Genomic DNA, 22,267 nt, shown 5'->3' with positions numbered 1-22,267 from the left:
TTGTCTCTTTTGATCTTTGATGGTTTAAAGTCTGTTTTATCAGAGGCTAGGATTGCAACCCCTGCTTTTTTTTGTTCTCCATTTGCTTAGTAAATCTTCCTCCATCCCTTTATTTTGAGCCTATGTATGTCTCTGCGTGTGAGATGGGTCTCCTGAATACAGCAGACTGATGGGTCTTGACTCTTTATCCAGTTTGCCAGTCTGTGTCTTTTAATTGGAGCATTTAGTCCATTTACATTTAAGGTTAATATTGTTATGTGTGAACTTGATCCTGCCATTATGATATTAACTGGTTATTTTGCTCGTTAGTTGATGCAGTTTCTTCCTAGCCTAGATGGTCTTTACATTTTGGCATGTTTTTGCAATGGCTGGTACCGGTTGTTCCTTTCCATGTTTAGTCCTTCCTTCAGGGTCTCTTGTAAGGCAGGCCTAGTGGTGACAAAATCTCTAAGCATTTGCTTATCTGTAAAGGATTTTATTTCTCCTTCACTTATGAAACTTAGTTTGGCTGGATATGAAATTCTGGGTTGAAAATTCTTTTCTTTAAGAATGTTGAATATTGGCCCCCACTCTCTTCTGGCTTGTAGAATTTCTGCCGAGAGATCTGCTGTTAGTCTGATGGGCTTCCCTTTGTGGGTAACCCGACCTTTCTCTCTGGCTGCCCTTAAGATTTTTTCCTTCATTTCAACTTTGGTGAATCTGGCAATTATGTGTCTTGGAGTTGCTCTTCTCGAGGAGTATCTTTGTGGCGTTCTCTGTATTTCCTGGATTTGAATGTTGGTCTGCCCTACTAGGTTGGGGAAGTTCTCCTGGATGATATCCTGAAGAGTGTTTTCCAACTTGGTTCCATTTTCCCCCTCACTTTCAGGCACCCCAATCAGACGTAGATTTGGTCTTTTTACATAATCCCATACTTCTTGCAGGCTTTGTTCATTTCTTTTTCTTCTTTTTTCTTTTGGTTTCTCTTCTCGCTTCATTTCGTTCATTTGATCCTCAATCGCTGATACTCTTTCTTCCAGTTGATCGAGTCGGTTACTGAAGCTTGTGCATTTGTCACGTACTTCTTGTGTCATGGTTTTCATCTCTTTCATTTCGTTTATGACCTTCTCTGCATTAATTACTCTAGCCATCAATTCTTCCACTTTTTTTTCAAGATTTTTAGTTTCTTTGCGCTGGGTACGTAATTCCTCCTTTAGCTCTGAGAAATTTGATGGACTGAAGCCTTCTTCTCTCATCTCGTCAAAGTCATTCTCCGTCAAGCTTTGATCCATTGCTGGTGACGAGCTGCACTCCTTTGCTAGGGGAGATGCGCTCTTATTTTTTGAATTTCCAGTTTTTCTGCCCTGCTTTTTCCCCATCTTTGTGGTTTTATCTGCCTCTGGTCTTTGATGATGATGGTGATGTACTGATGGGGTTTTGGTGTAGGTGTCCTTCCTGTTTGATAGTTTTCCTTCTAACAGTCAGGACCCTCAGCTGTAGGTCTGTTGGAGATTGCTTGAGGTCCACTCCAGACCCTGTTTGCCTGGGTATCAGCAGCAGAGGCTGCAGAAGATAGAATATTGCTGAACAGCGAGTGTACCTGTCTGATTCTTGCTTTGGAGGCTTCCCCTCAGGGGTGTACTCCACCCTGTGAGGTGTGGGGTGTCAGACTGCCCCTAGTGGGAGATGTCTCCCAGTTAGGCTACTCAGGGGTCAGAGACCCACTTGAGCAGGCAGTCTGCCGCTTCTCAGATCTCAACCTCCGTGTTGGGAGATCCACTGCTCTCTTCAAAGCTGTCAGACAGAGTCGTTTGCATCTGCAGAGGTTTCTGCTGCTTTTGTTTATCTGTGCCCTGTCCCCAGAGGTGGTGTCTACAGAGACAGGCAGGTTTCCTTGAGCTGCTGTGAGCTCCACCCAGTTCGAGCTTCCCAGTGGCTTTGTTTACCTACTTAAGCCTCAGCAATGGTGGGCGCCCCTCCCCCAGGTTAGATCGCAGACTGCTGTGCTAGCAATGAGGGAGGCTCCGTGGGGTGGGACCCTCCCGGCCAGGTGTGGGATATAATCTCCTTGTGTGCCTGTTTGCTTAAAGCGCAGTATCAGGGTGGGAGTTACCCGATTTTCCAGGTGTTGTGTGTCTCAGTTTCCCTGGCTAGGAAAAGGGATTCCCTTTCCCCTAGCGCTTCCCAGGTGAGGCAATGCCTCGCCCTGCTTCAGCTCTCGCTGGTCAGGCTGCAGCAGCTGGCCAGCACCGATTGTCCGGCACCCCCTAGTGAGATGAACCCAGTACCTCAGTTGAAAATGCAGAAATCACCGGTCTTCTGTGTCGCTGGCGCTGGGAGTTGGAGACTGGAGCTGTTCCTATTCAGACATCTTGCTCCGCCTAACATGGTGATATTTATATGTTATATTCCAACCAAAATACAAACGGGTACCTTCATATATGTGTATGTGATTATGACAATTTGATATTCAGTAAACATTTGTTAAATGTATACTATGTACTTGATATTATGCTAGATACTTTGAAAACAACATTGAAAAAGATAAACACTCCCTCACGTCAAGGTTATTCTCTAGTAAGGGGATTCAGATTTTAAATATTCAGATCATTAATATTTTAAGTAATGTGTTACAGAGTAATTAAAGAGGATAAACCTTTTACATTAATATTTGGAGTGACTGCTTTAAGTTGGTTGGTCAAGGAAAGCTCTTATGAAAACGTGGCTATTGATGAAGACTTAAATGATAAGTGCAAGAAGAAATGACATGAAAATAATTAGTAAAAAGGGTGCAAAGCATAAGGAAGGGTATTTTAAAATGTCTTCAAATTATAACAAACTTAACAGATTGAAGGGACAGAAATAACTGCTGACTGACTTCAGCCTCTTACATAAGAATAATAAACATATTTTACATCATGAAATTTTATTCAGAGATCTTTATAGAATAGTTTAAGATATTCCAAATAAATGGGAAAGCTAAACGATTATTTTAAGAAGATGGAAGTAATTTGAATGACACTTCAGGTAAATGATAGAATTTATAGTAGTTATTTTTCACTGGAAGATATTTTGCCTGAAGCACCAGAGCTGTTAACGTTTGGTAAACCCATTAGCACTGTAAAACACACATAAGTCTAAGCTTCTATATGCTTCAAATGAGACATGGTGGTATCAGAAGCTAATAATCCCTTCATTGCTCAGGATGGATGTGCGAAGTCTGATGGCTGAAGCTTATGAGCATGAGCACGATGCTTCCTGCCAATGACAAACTGCATCTGTTGACATTGTCCATGATTTGACCGACCATATTATTTATTACTGAAACAAGAAACCTTTGAGAGTAACAAGGATTTTTTTTAACTAAGCTATGATGTCCTATACCATGTGGACATTTACTCCAGCAGTGTCAAGTGCTATTAAAAGTCAAGAGGTTTTTCTGGTTCAAGTCTGCTAAAACCATAGCATAGCCCAAAACGTAACTGTACAGAATGTTCGAAGGCAAGAAGATTAGATGAAGCCTTTGGCAAGCAGCACTTCAGGTAGAATATATACATACATACATGCATACACACACACACACACATGTATAACATATATAGTCCTGCTATAAATAATGATGTATTGGTCAATGACAGATGGCATATATGATGGTGGTCCCAGAAGATTATAATAGAGCTGAAAAATTAATATGGCCTATGATATTGTGGGTCTTGTGACATCATAGCACAACATATCACTCATGTAGGATTAATAGGCTATACCATCTAGGTTTCTGTAAGTACATTCTGTGATATTTGCACAAGGATGAAATCATCTAAAAATAATTTTTTCAGAAAATAAACCTATCATTAAGCCTCACATGCCTGCATATTTGTGTGTATCTATGCATATATTTTATATAAGATATGTACATATAAAACTTATGCAATATATATAAAATATATAATATTTAAGGATTTATTTTAATAAACAAAAAGAATATAAATTTTAAATGAGTTATAAATCTATATATTTATGTTTTTATATATGGCATTTTAGATCATTTTATAATTTTAATATATAAATAAACTTTTAGCTATTCAAAATTTGCATACATCTTAATTGAAAATTTATTAGAGATGGTATATAAACATTTAAATTTTAAAATGTTATTTAAAATATGCTACATTTATAGAAATAATCACCATTTTCTCATTATTTCTAAAGTTTGTAAGTATTTGACATTTAGTTTTTATCTGATAAATTTATTATAATTACATATAAGAAATACAAATTCAATTTTAAATAACGTATATATATATGTAAATATTTACATCTTCCAAATCCCTATAATGTACCATACAGCTTTATTTATGTCATGAAAAATATAGTAAAAATATCTGGTGACTATAAATAATAAGCATCATTGAAAATTTGGGAATCTTCATTATAAACCCAGTAGAATGCTAAGATTTACACATATCATCTCATTTAATTCCCATAGGTTTTTGAGTTTATTAGTATTATGATCTCTTCTTTATAGATGAAGAAACTAAAATGTACTGATATTGCATAATATGCCCAAAGTTACACAGCCATACAAATTTGGACCCAATATTTGAACTGATACCAGTTGTCTCTTGAGCCATTGGTCTTAATCTCATGTTGCATTCTCTAACAATAAATATATATTCCCCACATTTTTTCTATGGAATATAGAGCTCATATTTGACAAAGACTTTGAAGGGAATTTATAAAATAGGAGAGAATAATTGTGGCTTTGCTTTTTCTCTATAGCAGGGAGGTGGAAAATATTATCCTCAAGGCACATTGTAGGGGAGGATGTTTTTCTAAGAGAAATAAAAATTTAGCATGACTGGAAAATTGAGATATAGATTCTTACTTCACAGCTGATAGTTTGTTGAGCTAGGTACTCAAAATCGCACACTGCTGTGACTAAGGATCTCTCATCTCATTTCATTATTCATAATTTATTCTGCATTTGTGAAATATGCAAAAGCACATAGATTAAATATTTTCATACTGAGACCACTTTATTTATGTTTCTTTTAAATCTACCGGAACACTATCCTTAAGAAAATATCAGTGAGTTAAACAGAGAAAGGGTGTAAATGACAAGAGGAATAAGGAATTTTTAAAAAGCACTCATTTTTAAAAGTCTTATCATTGAACTGGATGTGAGATATAGATGTTAATTTAGTTTTAATATCTTAAGATATTAATAGCAATATACCTTGAGAATTTTAGTGATAAATTCATTCTCATAAGATGTAATAATTAAAATGTATACTACACATGGTCCAGAAATTCTATGCATACTATAGTTTGTATGACATTGTGGACATATATGTAAATATTTTGAAAGACAAAGAGAACAAAGGATTCCTGAGATTGATCCATAAGTTTAGTCAAATATTAATTTACAGAAAAGATTTAACATAATAAAATGTTAACATAAAAGTCAATAGAAAGAAACAAATAATCATAGCTTGTCAAAAATTCAAGTATTGAAATGATAAAAACTATGAAATATCTATGTTGGGAAAACTAATAGAGATAAAACAATATGTTGGCAGAATCAGTCAGATACAAAAAGCTATAAAAAGACACTGTAAGATTAATCAGAAATAACTTCTAGTAATTAGGAATACTTATATGACAATTTAAACATATAATAGATGTGTTAAAAAGTTGATTAAAATTAGAGAAAACAATAAATTAGACTGGGAAACAGAGATGAAGAAAATCCTACATTGTAGTACAGAAAGATAAAAGATGGAAAATATGGGAAGAGTCTGAAGACATGATATACTTGAGAAAAATGTCCAAAAATCAGTGCATTTTCAGAGCTTATAGAGCAGATCTTAACATGTTACAGAAACATCAGGGGTTTGGTCTAGGTCCTGCTGCTGGCTGCACTAAAAGCCAGTCACCCAGACAAGTATTGCCAGGGAAGAAGGCTTTAATCGGGTACTGCAACAGATTAGATGGCGAGCTCAATCTCAAATCCATCTCCCTGACTAAAACTAAGGGTTTGTTTGGTAGGGAAGAAATGTAATAAGGTGGGAAAAAAAAAAAAAAAAAAAAAAAAACTAAGGAGGGGCAAGGGAGCAATCAGGGGGTCTGGCATCTGGTGCAGTGATTTGGTGAGTTTCAGTTCTTTGACACTATTTTGAGACGTTTAAAGATGAAGGAATTCAGATAAAACAAATATAAGTTTCAAGCTTTAAGACCAGTAGGTCAATTTTTCTGTTTATCAAAAAGAGCAGTCTATGGGACTATTGGGTCAATTTCTGTCCCTCTTATCTATTCATCAATTCCTGAGTCATGGGGAATCTGTTCTTGGATCTTTCTGGCTGCTTCATGCTGAGGAGGGGTTTAGTAGGCAGCACCATACCATGGGTAACCATGTAGGCACCCAGGAATCTAATATAGAGTTAATCTCATATGGAGTTTTTTTTTTTTTTTTAATATTTCTCTCTCCCATCCCCCACTTTCACCAAAGACAGATCACAGCAGGACCAACCTACCTGCAAAATAAGCTTCAGTCCTTTGTAGTTGGCCTGATTACCCACACAAAGTGCAGCAAGAATCATTGTCCACATAGGCGCTCCTAAATTGGCTTTGCTGGAACCTCTCACAAGGCCATTTCAGTCAAAGCCCTGAGAAAATAACCAGTTGTTCCAACTGTGTCCCATTATAAGAGAAAACATATTGTTATTAACTGTATGCAAACAAAATACATTTCCATGATTTAAGGATATTAACAATAGTTTACAAATTCTGGGGAAATTAGGCAGAGATAGAAATATGCCTCAAATTCTGTTTATGAAAGTATACTCAATATACTTACAGTATACTTAAAGGCTATAAATAGCTCCAAAGGAAAAAAAAAAATTCCAGATTCAGAAACTCTAAACAGAAAGAATCAGCAATATCTCAAAAAGCAAAAACAAAGAAACAGGAAAATAATTTCAGTCCTCCATTAGTTTAGTCCATGCAATCAACCCTTGCTCTGCTTCATAGTTTCGTATTGGATTAGCAATCTTTTGAAAACATCAGCCTTTCAATTACTGCCCTGAAAGTTTTCTTTCTAATCCAATAGCAACATTTTCACTTACCAGAAACCTGCATTCAAGAGGCATTTTCATGAACTCCCCGAAAGAAGCAAGTTCTGGCCTTTAGCTGATTATAAGTCACTTCTTGAGAAGATCAAAGCAAAAAAAAATGTGGATGACAAACATATTAAGATAACCATAGTTAAAGACATAATTGACCAGGAAATTTGGTTATTTCTGTGGCATACAACAATAATCATATCTATTACTGACAACATGTATGAAGACATCAGAATTTTTGGAATCTCATACAATCCTGGAACACATATTAACACCACATTTATATAAATATAACCCAAAGGAAGCTAAACACTACCTCAGATTTGGCAATCCTTTCTGCATCATTTTAACATATCTAATAAGTCTAGAAAGCTTAATACGTCTCTCTTTTACTTCAGGAAGCCTAATCTCCAAAAAGGTTAGTTTGAGGTCAAAAAGATTGAATTTAGAACTTGAAATTTTTCTCTTGGAAAACTTGCCAAATATCAATGTTTTAAGACATTTGATATCACAAAATGGGATCATACATCACTATGAGATAATCATTCATTAAGCAAAAGTTATAAAACAAAAGTGTTTACCTTTTGATAGAAAGGAGACTCAGTTTCCCAAATAATAAGACCTAACAAAGACAGCATGAGCCCAACTAAATCTGTCTACCCCCAACTCCATTTTATCCCTGCAGCCTCCTCAGGGAGTAAACAAAAATCTTTTATCTCTTTAATATTACACAAATGTCTTATTCAAAATAGAACACCAAAGTTTACCTCTGTGTAGTGTGTTATTAAAGCTAAGGCTAATAACACCTTAGAAATAAATCTATCTAATTTTAATCAGTTTTACCGTAAGGTAAGATTTCCACAAACTTTTAATAAGCATTTCCAATTTTCTATTAAAGAGCAACTCAAGGCTCAAGAAAACCCTGTTATTTTAACACAAGGGCCTGGATTACTGGCTTTGCATTAGTGTGCTTTTGATATTAAGATTTAACTTACAGAAAAACTCTGAACTAATCTTATGACTGAAAATTGGCCCTTACAATCTCACTTGCCTGCCTCTTCCACGACAGTCCTTGGACCTAGAAGGGTTGGATAGTTTCCATTTCTCGCCTTGTGTCTTATGAAAGTATTTCATTTTGATTGCCACCTCTTCATGAGAATGAAGATGAGGCTTCAACTGGGGTCAATGTTTAAAATTTAGCAGGGTTGTTTCCTTCTTCAGACCCAAGAGTTAAAGCCTTGTAATTTAACACAAGCATTAGTTAATAGGGTATTTATGTTACAGAAAATCCTAGCGTTCTCGCTAACATATTACAAGTTTAAACACTATAATTTAGCATCTAGGAGCTACTGCCTGCAGCACTTGAAACCACTGTATTTAAGTAGGTTGGTTACTCACTGCATACGTCTATGTGCTATCCTGAAGTTAAAGAGAGACATATTAAGCTTTCTAGACTTATTAGATATGTTAAAATGATGCAGAAAGCATTGCCAAATCTGAGGTAGCGTTTAACTCCCTTTGGGTTATATTTATATAAATATAAACAGAACTGTGTCCTAAAGCATAAAACAAAAGTGATAGGCCCTATGCTACACTTACCAAAGTAAGACAACTAACTTTTCTGTCCATCACTAAAAAATGGTAAATGCAAATATCAGTTTTGGGATTTAAATATGAGGACAAATAATCTTTCACTTAAATATTATACAACAAAACAAGGATAAAGTAAGAACAAGCACAGAATACTTTTTTTAATGCTATTTAAAAAAACATTATCACACAGTACCAAGATTGGTTTCTAGATACAGAATTGACAACGGATTAGGTAACTTTCACCACCAACATCTTCAAACCAGTGCAACTCTTGTGCATATTTTGTTTTCAAGAACACACATGCAGGCCCCTCAGTGACATATGGCTTGTGATCAAAAATCACTAGAAAGTCTCACATTTTTTGAGAAAATTATTACTACTTAATCCAAGTGAATATCACTTAATGTTAATAATGGTAAACACAACTGAAGTAGTTTGAGAGCAATCCCGATCAAAATAATTTCCTTAAGGACAAGGCTAATGTTTCCTGAACATTAAAACTTTGTACCCATATCATAGTTTTTCCTCATTAAAGGAAAAGATCTGAAACCAACTCAAATTATTGACTGCATGGAATTACCTTGTAAATAAAGACCATTTAAACATTTTTACTCTCATCTACATTTTCAAATATTAAATAGTGTACTGTTTGTGCTCAGAACTTATTTAAAAAGTCTTTTATGTAATTATGTGCCTGGAAACTTACAGCTCTCATCATGCTCCAGATCAAGCAAAACCAACCAAATTCTACATGGATGGTGTTCTCCTTCAATTCTTGCAGCCTTAACAAATGTGGCCTAGGAATTTCAGATAAATAGAATAAATGATGACTTGTTAGAAATGCACAGGAAACAAACTCACTATTCACAGAACCAAATAAAAGCCTTCCAAACTAAAAAAACATAGAGGTTTTCATATATATGCATACATAAGCAAAACTCAAAGGAGAAAAAACAGAAAACAAATGAAAATTAGAAGCAAAAACAAATAATCAGAAAACCAATCTCCAACTTTTTCTCCTACTCAATTAAACTTGGAGACTAAAGTATCATCCAGACCCTTAAAAAAGCACATGATGAATATTTTATTTCTGAAACACAATGAAGTATATTTAAGTTCACCAACATTACTATATATCTTGTGCAATTAAAAAATTTTCTGTAGGCACATGACCTGTAAGTACTTTAGTGCTAGGACTATCTATGCAGAAGAGCAAATAAAGTGTGAAACAAAGCAATGCAAACTTTTATGTGAAATTTGACTCCACACTAAATCTGGCTGTATTCTTAACACATTTAAAATAAAATACCAAACTGCCAATATATTCTTTACAATATTTTTTATTTTACCCATGAAGGTGTTAATTAGCCAAATTTCTCCACTTCTCTATCATATTTCAAAGAATATTTTATTATCTAAACTTTTTCAACTTTCTATTTTTTTCTGTATGTACACGAAGATAGACATACAGAGGAAAAAAAACTGCATATGACTTACACACACTATCCACAACATGCCTACGCTTTGCATTCAATCCCAGATTTTCTTCTTTTTCTTTAAATAGGCACTAATTTTATTCTAGGTTAAAAAAAATACCATACCAGCTCCTTTCTCATATCAACTTATTATCTTTCCTTTATACCTTCCGTACCAAAAATACAACTTCATATTCATACTTTCTCCACTTCTCTCTCCCCTACTGACTGATTCCCTATTACCTTATTTCATAAATAACCTTTTAGAAGTCCATAATTTGAATTAACTTTTAGACAACTTTTGAATTTGAAAAATTATTTTTTCTCACTAATAACACATCTTTTGGCACATTTATGTACAGCATTATACATTAACTATAATTCTTTTTCTTAATAACCTTAAATTTTTGTGAAACCATAGAGGGCAAGAAATCTTGAACTATCAGATATTACCATTTTATAGATGAGTACAATTTCACAATTTTAGAAACATATTTCCCTATATCATAACCCTTTCTTAATTGGAAATGACCTAGATATACCATGCACATCAAAAATAATTTTAAGATTTTAAGTTGCACAAAAAACTACCTAAAACTTTTATCTCATTTACATGTACACAATTATTTTATTTTTAACAGTTTTTCTAGATTACTTTTCAAAACTAAGATATTAGGCACCATCATTTAAAGTTAGTTATTTCCTTGTTAACCATTTAATAGCTAGTGCAAATTAAGTGCTCACCTAAGTAAGAGCCTCAAAGTTAAATACATAGGTATTTTTTCCAATAACTCAGAAGATTCAGCTGTTTTCATTAAACCAGCAAATTAAATTAGTCTTCCTCATCAAAAAACTTCACACAAAGATCATTTTGTTTGGGCTGGTTTATAGTTTTATAATCTTTTTTGCCAAATCCTGACACCTCAAGATGCATGTAAAACCCAGATAAAAATGTATGCTGACAATTCTAGAGACATTTCTATTTTTTAAATTATGATTATTTTATCTTTTATTGTAATTTTTACTATAACTTATTAATAGCCAAATGTCTCTATGTTTCCTTTGAGGATTATTGTTTCCTACTTATTTATTTTAATTTTTAGTTTGTATTAATACATAAGAGTTGGACATGTTGATGGAGGACATGTGGTATTTGATAAAAGCATGCAATGTGTAATGATTAAATCAAGAAAACTGAGATATTCATTATCTTAAACATTTATCATTTCCTTGTGTTAGCAACATTCCAATTCTGTCTAGCTTGATTAGTAGATGGATATATTCATATATATATCTATATGTATACACATACACACACACATATATAAATAAAACATGCAAACACTGTATAGAGAATGGGATAAATCATGTGAGAATTAAATTCCACATTCTGGAATATAAAGTGTTATGCAGAATAAAATATTTATTTTTTTTACATTTAAGTTTACAGTCCAGTCTAGCAAGAGCATATTTCTCATATGTGCTTTGAAGTATTCTTTTAGATACAGAACCAAATTTATTGGTAACATGAATTTGAAAAACTAGCTTTACTACAATACATTGAAATATCACCTTTGTCACATACAAAATTATTATGTGTATTGGGACTTTTTAAGGGTTTGATGCTTTGTTTCAGGCTAGGTGCAATGGCTCATTCCTACTACCCTAGCACTTTGGGAGACTGAGAAGGGAGGATTACTTAAGGCCAGGAGTTCTAGAACAGCCTGAGAACATAGGAGACCTCATTTATACAAAAAATAAAAACAATACCTAGGTATGGTGGCACATGCCCATAGTCTTAGTTACTCAGGAGACTGAGACAGGAGAATCATTAAACAGCAGGAACTCAAGGTTGCAGTGAGCTGTGATTGCACCACTGCTCTCCAGCCTCCCAACAGAACCAGATTCTGTCTCAAAAATAAAAATAAAAATAAATTTCTTACATAAATCAATTTGTCCAGTCTTATTTATTTACATGCTATCTTGATTCCATGATTTTGTGGTATGTTTTTGTGCCTGAAAATACATCAGTTTTGGGGTGAAGTGGAAAGGCACGCCTTGCTGCAGCACTACTGAATTATGAATGTGCATTGTAAGACAGATCGGCAGATGATTTACAAGCACGTCTATGCTGAGTGTACATCATTCTCAGAGGCTTAGTCTTCTATATGAAAATAAATCACAAAAGTAAAAGATTATTTATGAAAAATAAGACTAATGCAGAGAAAGAGTACAGAAGCCCTCCTAAGCAGCTGCCTGCCCAATTTTGGCTGGAGGTGAGTTTGACTCTCTCTGGCCCCGCCACAGTGGGCGCCAACTGTGTTCCTGATTACCTTAAAAGAACTGCCTTTGAAATTTGACATGTATATCCAGATAGATGAGTATCATTTTGTGGGCCCAGACAGTAGGGGCTCCTCTCAATTTGGGAAATTTTTAAAAGAATTTCCATCTGTAGGCCGAACAAGCCCCACTGAGAGAGGAAAGCACCCTGACTGTTGCAGTATAGACACCCTCGGGGGCGCTTGGGGGAGCTTGTTTGTAATTCTGTGTAGTGTCCGGGCAAGTGAGTGTTCTTTTCTGGGTACCAGAGAGCAGGATCAGCTCCTCTCAATTTGGGAAACGACTGAGGAAACTCCATTTGCAGGTTGATCAAGCTCAACCAGTGAAGACAGGAAGCACCTCAACTATTTCGGTTTGGAAACTTGGGGCTGGTTTGTTGCTGCCGCAGTTGGGTTGTGTACTGGAGATTGTTTGTGTGTGTTAGGTACAGTTATGGGAAATTAGAATTTGGTAAACTAACATTCTCTTGCAATACTGTTTGGCCTCACTATTTTTTGGAATTCTGGAGTTAGCTGTTGAATGGGACAGTGGGATGGAGTTTCACGTATCCAGGCTTTTGTGCTGCTGTTCTAAGCAGGGTTAAGCCTGGTTAGTATGTGATATGCTCTTGTGATGCTGTTTGGCCCCAGTGTTCTTGGGAGTCTGGGGAGGTTTGGCCTTTAAAAATCACACTGCCATGAGAACTGCTTTACTCAAAATTTTGGTTTACAGCCTTCACTGGATTACCGACGGGGCAAACAATGTCCAGTCGTGTAAACTAGTGAGTTTATATTGCTATCTCATAGCTAGAGTTCTAAGGTAAAAGCTATTGTATCTTCATTTGTGTGTGTGTATACATGTCTAGATGTGTTTATTTGTATGTACATTTCTTATTACATGTTGTGCCTATCAAATTGGCTTACAAATAAAATGGCACTCATAAATTAAGTCTAAGAAATTTCAAGTTCATGTGACTTAGGTATATCTTTAATAAACAAGCTGGCTTTAAAATTTTAAAAATGAGGTTGGGACCAACATGGCACAAGTATACATATGTAGCAAACCTGCACATTGTGCACATGTACCCTACAACTTGAAGTTTAATAATAATAAATAAATTAAAAAAAAAAATGAGGTTGGAGAAGGGCAAACATCTTGCAGAGGAATTGGTAGCTAGAAGAGTAAACACTACAATACACAAAGCATTGTGAGTCACTGAGGAGAAAGCAAGTCAAACTCTTAAACAGGAAATTTGGTAAAAGTATCTAAAAGTAACTCAAAAATGAGGAATTCTAAATGGACTACACAAAACAAAAATAATATTTCATGTTATTACTTTTCAAGAAATTGTAAATAAAAAAAGATATTATATCTTATATGTAATGGAGAAAAACTCTAAAGAAGATAGTAAGTGACATTGGGATACACTTGTCTTTGATATTGTTTTTGGAAAACATTCTTATTTAACATTTAAAAGAGCACTCTGCTTTGGTAGTACCTTTAAAAAATCAATATACATGAACTTTTGAAGAGAATGACCTTACAATTCAGAATTTGTCCACATAAATAAAAGCAAAAAATAATGCAATATAGTGGTTAATATAGTAACATTTAATGGTGTGAACTAAAATAGAAATCAAATCCCTGAAAAAATTTATTCTAGACACAAACATACAACCTTCACAAAAGTTAACTTCAGATTGCATCACAGACCTGAGTATAAAATGCAAAACTACAAAATGCTTAAAATATAATGTAGGACAAAATTTAGATGACTTTGAGTTGGTGATTACTTTAAATACAACATCAAAAGCATGATCCATGAAATAAATAATTGATATATCAGATTTTATTAAAAATAAACCTTTTATTCTCAAAAGACATTGTCAAGAGAATAAGATGACTACCTAAAAACTGGTAGAAAATATTTGCAAAAGATACATCTAATAAAGGACTGTTACCCAACATATACAAATAACTCTTAAAACTCAACAATAAGAAAATGAACAACCAGCTGGGTGTGGTGGCTGACACCTGTAATCCCAGCACTTTGGGAGGCTGAGGCAGTAGGACCTTTGACCCCAGGAATTTGAGACCAGCCTGGGCAACATGGTGAAACCCTGTCTCTACTAAAATTACAAAAATAGCCAAGCATGGTGGCACACACTTGTAATCCTAACTACTCAGGAGGTTGAGGCAGAAGAATCACTTGAACCCAAAAGGCAAAGGTTATAGTAAGCCAAGACTGCACCACTGAACTCCAACTTGGGTGCCCAGAGTAAAACAGACAAAAAAGAAAAGAAAAGAAAAGAAAAGAAAAGAAAAATCTAATTTAAAAATGGGCAAAACATCAGAGCAAGCAGCTTACCGGAGAAAATAGGCAGATGTCAAATTATCATAACAAAAGATGTTCAACACTATAACTGACTAGGGGATTACAAATTAAAATTACAAGATACTAGGACTTATCTTTTAGAATGGCAAAACTCCAAAACATTGACCACTCCAAATGCTAGTGAGCATGTGGGGCACAGGAACTCTCATTCCTTGCTGGTGAGAATGCAAATTAGTACTGCCACTCTGGAAAACAGTTTGTCAGTATCTTACAAAACTAAATGTTCTTGTATTATGCAATCCAGCAATTGAACTTGCTATGCTCAACTGAATTAAACACTTATGCCTATACAATATCTTGCATACAAATGTTTACAGCAACTTTATTCATAATTTGCAAACTTAGAAGCAACCAAATATCTTTCCATAGGTGAATGGATAAACTTTGGTTCATCCATACAATAGAATATTATTGATCACTAAAAAAAAGAAGTTACCAAACTATGAAAAGATGTGGAGGAAACTTAAATGCATCTTGCTAAATGACAGAAGCAATGACACCAAGTATACGACATTCTGAAATAGGCAAAATTATAGAGACGATAAAAAGTGGTTTCCAAAGGCTATAGAGGAAGGAGGTATAAACAGAAAGAAGGAGCACCGAAAATGCTTAGGGCAATGAAAATTTATTATATGATAGTATAACGGTGGATACATACCATTGTACATTTGTCAAAATCCATAGAATGCACAACATCAAGACTGAACCATCATATCAACTATAGACTGTGATGGTAACCATGTGCCAATGTAGGAACATTGATTGTAACAAATATACCACCTTGATGTGGGATGTTGGTAGTGGGAGGACTGTTTATGTGAGGTCAGGGAGTGTACGGGACATTTCTTTACTTTCTGTTCAGTTTTGCTGTCAATCTAAAACTATAGTAAAAATTTGTTAAAATTTTTTAAAAACACAATAAATATTAAAAAATAAATTCAATTCTTGGAAGTACAGAATGAGTGAAATAAGTTCCAGTACACCTATACCATGGAATATTTTGTGGCAATCAAAAAGGATTATATACTGATACAAAAGTTATCCATAAGTTATTCATAGTTATAAAGTTTGAGTAAGTTAGAATATGTAATCCTTTTTAAAATATATGTTTAATTTAAGCAAATTGTAAAACCTCCTATACTCTCTTTTTCTAGTATTTTCTTTCAAGTACAAAGTAATAGAATGGTGAAAGGTATGAAAGCATAGACAAGCTGGTCATAGAGGCTAACTTGAGAGAGGCATTTAAGAACATATAAGGAAAGGAGGATACTAAAAACTATTTAAATGCCTAATGTAATTTAAAAAACAAATATAGACTGTTCACATTTATTGAGTTATGTAATTCATATATAAAATAATTCATAGTTTCATGAAAGTAAGACTCACAAAATGCTTATTGCATATATTTTCTGTCAGTACAGTGGTGTAACTGCCCAATGGGTTCATTTTGCCTGCTGCTCAGATAGAGCTGATTTATCAAGACAAAGGAACCGAAATAGACAAAGGTTAATTCATGCAGAGCCAGCTAGAGTATGGATAATTTGGTGGGTAAAGGCCCAGGTAGTGGGGCGTGCCTGTTGGTTGGGACAGAAATGAAATCACAGGGAGTCAACACTGTCTTCTGATGCTGAGTTGATCCCTGGGTGGAGCCCAGAAGACCAGATGACCCAGTTTGTCAATCTGGATGGTGCCAGCCGATTCGACTGTATGGTTTGGAAAATATCTCAATCACTAATCTTAGGTTTTACAATAGTGATGTTATCTCTAGGAGTAATTAAGGAGGTTTAGAATCTTGTGTACTCTCGCTGCATGAATCCTAAACCAAAATTTCTAATTTTGTGACTAATTTGTTAGTTCTACAAAGGCAATCTGTTCCCAGGGCAAGAAGGGGATATGTTCCAGGAAAGGGCTGTTATCATCTTTGTTTCCAAGTTAAACTATAAACTAAATTTCCTCTAAAGTTAGTTTGGCCTACACCCAGAAATGAACAAGGACAGCTTGGAGATTAGAAGCAAGGAGTTGATTAGGCCAGATCTCTTTCCCTGTCGTATTTTGCAAAGACAGTTTTAGTAGATTTACAAGTTATTTTTTTTTTTTCCATCTTCATTTGACATTTTCAGTGTTCAAATTTTTCAAACAAATATGTCTATGGCACAATCACAATAAAATAGTCATTGTGGAGGGATTAAGATGATCCATATCATATTAAGCAACATAACAGGTTCTGCATTCTTTATTAAAATTATGTTAATAGTTACAGAGAAGAAGAACACTCTTATTTAACAGAAAAGCTCTGCTTAGATTTTCAGGTGACAATTATACTTTTCTTTTTCTGTTCTTTCTCCTTTTAAAGTTTTTTCTAATTAAAATGTTTCAAACATATATCATTCTCAAGGCAAAACATCTAAATTCCTGCTATGGCACATAGTGAATTATATAAAACTCCAACAGTTGTACCACAATCTTCATTTTCTTTAAAATAAACAAAAATAAAGTCTATATAATAAGCTAAACCTCAATCTTGGTCCCAGTTTCTTTCAAATGGAAGAATATCTAAGATTTTCAGATACACACGTTGTCCTTAATTACTTTTCTATTTTTAGTTACTAGAATAGTAACTCTTTACAAGCAAGAGAAAAAAATGTTCCCTCTCTATAAACTTGTATTGACATTTGCATATCAGTCACTCCCGGCCAACATGTCTGTGTCTACCAAGAAATAAGGGAATGAGTGAACATCTGTTTTTTTTTTTTAAATTTTATATTGAATATTTTAATTAATTTGAATAAAAATATAAATTATTTGAAATGGTTACCTGTGCTAGTTTTCCCTTATTGTAGCAAATACAGTGGAAACAATACAAAACAATTCGATGAAAGTCTTAGACTCCCTATAGCTTTCCCATCCTCCTGTCTCCTTTCTGCCAATCATTTACACTACTTTTTCCAAATTTGTCGTTCAGCATTTGTGCTGACAGTTTGCTCCATGTCCAGTTTTATGCACTTTTCTAAATTTTATAATTAAGTTGCATATGAATTTCTAATTTAACCTTTTGGAGCACAAAGCAGACCATTTTGATGAGTATTTATTGAAGGAACAGACACTTGTCAGATATTCAGTGAATGAGAGATTAACCAAATGCTGACAGTGAAGAGAACATGACCACAAAACTTCAATTTTATGGGTGCATAAAGTTGAACTCCTAACCCTCAGCACATGCAAAAGAAAAACATGAATATCATCGAAATGTATAAGTGCACATTAGCCTATACATTTCAGATTTTTAAATTACATGGTAAGATAAGGGTAAACGGGGCTCTCCCCAACTTGCAGATGGGAACCACAGGCAGAATACAACAGTGATTTGACTGAGCTTTTTCCACTGAATTTCATTGCCTCTTAAAAATGGCTAAAACATCCACGGAACAACTTTATGCTGATTCACTCAAAAACTTGAGGGCACGATTCTCATTGTGATTTCTCATTTCTGTTTTGTGATCAAGTATTTTTGTGTCTAAGTAAAGTAGAAGTGTAAAATCAATTAAGAATCAGACTTGCAGTCGTCTCCATCCTTCTTAATCGAACATCTGTTTTAAAAAAGGAATTACTATGTGGTCGATGTGTTTTGAACCCAAATGTAGGTGCTGGGCAAACACAAATGAAGAAATCACCTTGTAATGAAAAAAGCAATACCTCTCACAAAATACTGTATGTCTTCCATTTGCGAGGACCAACTCTATCCCACATATTAACTATGTGTTTGTTATTTTTGTTTTTTAGAGTTAATATGAACTCCATGTTTACCTGGAAAGTTTCTGTCTTCTTAGGTAATGTTGATTTATTTGAATATAAACAAAGCCATAGTTCCATGATTATCACCTGTCTTGCTGAATAGGCTGGTTAATTAAAAAACAAACAAGCAAACAAACATACAGGCTCAAACATTTATAAAGTATAGATGTTAAGCATCCTCTCTTCAATATTTTTGGGTTTTACATCAGAGGTGGTAGGGTACAACATAAGAAGGATAACAAAGTAATGTTGTCTATAATGATGTGGATATGTGGAACAATTTTATAACCAAATCTGTAAGTGATAAAGGAGAAAAGGTCAAATATGTATTACAGTAAGATGATTCAAGCATAGAGCCCCATGTGCTCAAGGTATTGAGTCTAGCTTTCTGTCGTGGGAGCTATAACATAGAATAAAGAGTGAAAACACAAAAGTTGATTATCGATACAAAGACTGAAACTCACTAACAAGGCAGATTAGTTAGTAGGAGAAAAAGCATACAAATTTATTTAACATATAAAGGAGCCTTCAGAATGAACATCCAAGCCTCCCAATGAGGTACAGAAGCTTAAACACCCCCTTGAAGTTGCACCAAGAATGAGCATGCAGATATGGCGCAAAACAGGTTACCTTAGTAACTTATTTTAATAGCAAGACAGGTTACAGGACAGGGAGAAGAGGAGGCTTATCTAGCACAGGTTGTTATGTAGATGAAACCTCACAGGTAGAAGCCCCCAGGGAGATGAGAAGACAAATGTTTCTTTCCAGAACTTTAAAGGTATCAGACTCTCTGTTAACCAAAAAGGGAAGGGCCAGGCGCATTAATGCAGATTCTCTATAGATCTATAGATACAGACATTCCCCACAAAAGACAGCTTTGCAGGGCCACTTTAGAATATGTTAAATAAATATATTTTGGACTAAAATATTTTTATTTCCTTCATAGCTGTTACGTTGGTTTTCAAAAATGTGTATATGATTCAGGAAAATAGAGTAGACATTAAAACATTTAGCTATGAAACAGGGAAATTAGATTCAATTATGTTCAGAATTATTAAGGTGCATCATCTCACTTAAGACACAAATTCACAATCATGAATTTCCAGTTATTCTTATACCATAGATAAACCTGAACCAAAACCTTACACCTTATCTAACATAAAAGTTTTAGAAGAAATTTTTGGAGAAAATCTTCATTACCCAAATTTATGCAATACATTTCTTAGATATAACACAAAAATTATTCATAAAAGAAAATAAGATGAATTAGACATTATCAAACTCAAAATTATTTAAATATAAGTTTAGTTATATCTTAACAAGCTGTAAAGTCTACACAGAAAATCAGGTTTAGAAACATAAATAATGATTTAGAATTCTGGTCTAAAATATTTCAACCTTCTGTGCATCTTCCATATTCATTACTGCTCACTGAAATCAATATGCTTAACATGATTTAACAGTCTATATGAAGCAGAACTTTCACTGAAATGTTAAAGTTTAAGGGAATGCTGATTTATTTTAAATGTTTTCTGTAAACCCTTATCTTTGTTGATGACTCAGGAGAATCAAATATCCTTGCAAAATCAAAAACCTTTTATTGTTAAGAACTTAAAGAACCTCTCCCTGATCGTTTTAGTTTTAACACCATAAATAATAGGATTCATCATGGGCAGAATAAGAAGGTATATATTGGCTACAAAAATGTGGATATGTGGAGCAATGTGGTGGCCAAACCTATGGGTAAGAAAAGAGAAAAAGGTTGGTGTGTAAAACACCAAGATGACCCACACATGGGAGACACAGGTACTTAAGGTCTTGTGGTGGGCAGCTTTGGATGGGAGGTTGAAGACAGTTAGAAGAATAAGAGTATAAGAACAGATGATCAATACGAAGTCCAGTCCTCCTGTCAGGAATGCTATGACTAGGCTGTAGTAAGCTCTACGAATCTTGGTTTCAGTACAAACTAGCTTTATCAGGGCCATAAATTCATAGTCGGTATGTGAGATGACATTCGTTCTGCAGTAGGAAAGTCACCTCAGGAAGAAGGGATGTGGACTGACTGAATAGTACAGCTCCTCTGAAGACAATAACCAAACCTAAGTTTCCAATCGTTGTAGGCGTTAGGATAGTAGAATGTCTCATTGGGTGACAAATGACCACGTACTGGTCAAAAGCCATGGCCAAGATAAATTCAGATTCCATGGTAGACAGAGAATGGATAAGATACATTTGAGTGAGGCAAGCTTCAAAGTAGATCTCTCTGTCATTGAACCAGAAGAGGCTCAGTACTTTAGGAAGAGTAGTAGAAGTAAGCATCAAATCAGCCACAGAGAGCATACATAGAAAGAGGTACATAGGTTCATGCAGTTTTGGGTCTGTCTTGACAATTAACAAAAGAGCAATATTTCCCATCAGTGACAATATGTAGACCAGGCAGAAAGGGACAGAGATCCATTTGTGGGCAGCCTCCAACCCTGGAATGCCAAGCAGTAGGAAGATGATAGGTAGAAGATTGGTCCTGTTGAAAGCTAGCATTATGTAAGCAATGGATAGTCCATGTTTCTGTCAAAATTAAAAATCATAAATATTATAGATACATGAATACCAACATTATTATTATTATTATGGACCGGGAAAGATGTGTACATTCAACAACATAGAATTGGCTATGGAATAATGTTCTCAGTAGTACCACTTTTCAATGAATCAGATGCATGTGAGTGTGCTTTTTTGGGTAAGAATAATTGACAGAAAAGTATTCTATGTGAGTATATATTACATATATATTTGTGATTTTTTTCAGAAAGTATTGTTCAGCTGGCTAGATACATTGTAGTAGTATTACAGAGATAGCAATTGATATATTGACAAATATAGAGATATAATTTTCTACCATCTGAGACAGTCAAAAAAGGAAAAGAACAACTACCTTGCCATTTGTATATTTAACCTTTCTTGTCTATTATCAGTAATAGTGCTTAGAGAAAGGAGGAACAGGAGATTTAGGAAATACTGAAAAGCAGCTAAGGTAATTAGTTGATATTTCAGAAGGAAGAGGTGTAAACAAAGCAGGTGCTATATTGGAAGACAAATCATTGAGTTAATAAAGAAAATACCTTATTCTTCATAAAATCTTACAAACTCAATAGTAAGAAATTATCATTTTACAAAGGATAATCCAATTTAGAAGATGTCTAAATCTTGGAACTATAGTATTCATGCTACTATATACTTGTGTTCTTTTATAAATGATCAATCAGATTGAGAATGTACACAATGCATTCCTCAAAATCACGCAATGCATGTGACTTGATTTTTGTTTCCAAAGTGAACTTTTGTAAAAAAATCATTGGCTCACAGATATCAGCTTTCAGAATGATTGGCTTGGAAAATATAAACAATTACTTTGGAAAAGTTCTAACAATGCCAAATTTTAAATTAGTAAATCATTATTTTTAGTTAATAATGTTGTATTACATATTGGTAATTGGCCAACAGAGTAGATTTTAAATACATTAAAAAAATAAAATTGGCCAGGCATGGTGTCTCATGCCTGTAATCCCAGCACTTTGGGAGAGTGAGGAAAGTGA

At 34.4% G+C, this 22,267-nt stretch overlaps 1 pseudogene; it reads right to left on the bottom strand.

Moving 5' to 3' along the window:
* Positions 1 to 20,260: 20,260 nt before the first annotated feature.
* On the bottom strand, positions 20,261 to 21,212 carry LOC140712389 (olfactory receptor 52D1-like; annotated as a pseudogene).
* Positions 21,213 to 22,267: the final 1,055 nt, after the last annotated feature.

Source organism: Chlorocebus sabaeus, chromosome 1, assembly GCF_047675955.1.
Source record: "Chlorocebus sabaeus isolate Y175 chromosome 1, mChlSab1.0.hap1, whole genome shotgun sequence".
Classification (NCBI taxonomy): Eukaryota; Metazoa; Chordata; class Mammalia; order Primates; family Cercopithecidae; genus Chlorocebus; species Chlorocebus sabaeus.
Note: the sequence above shows the minus strand (reverse complement) of the source record. Positions and strands in the feature narration are given on the sequence as shown.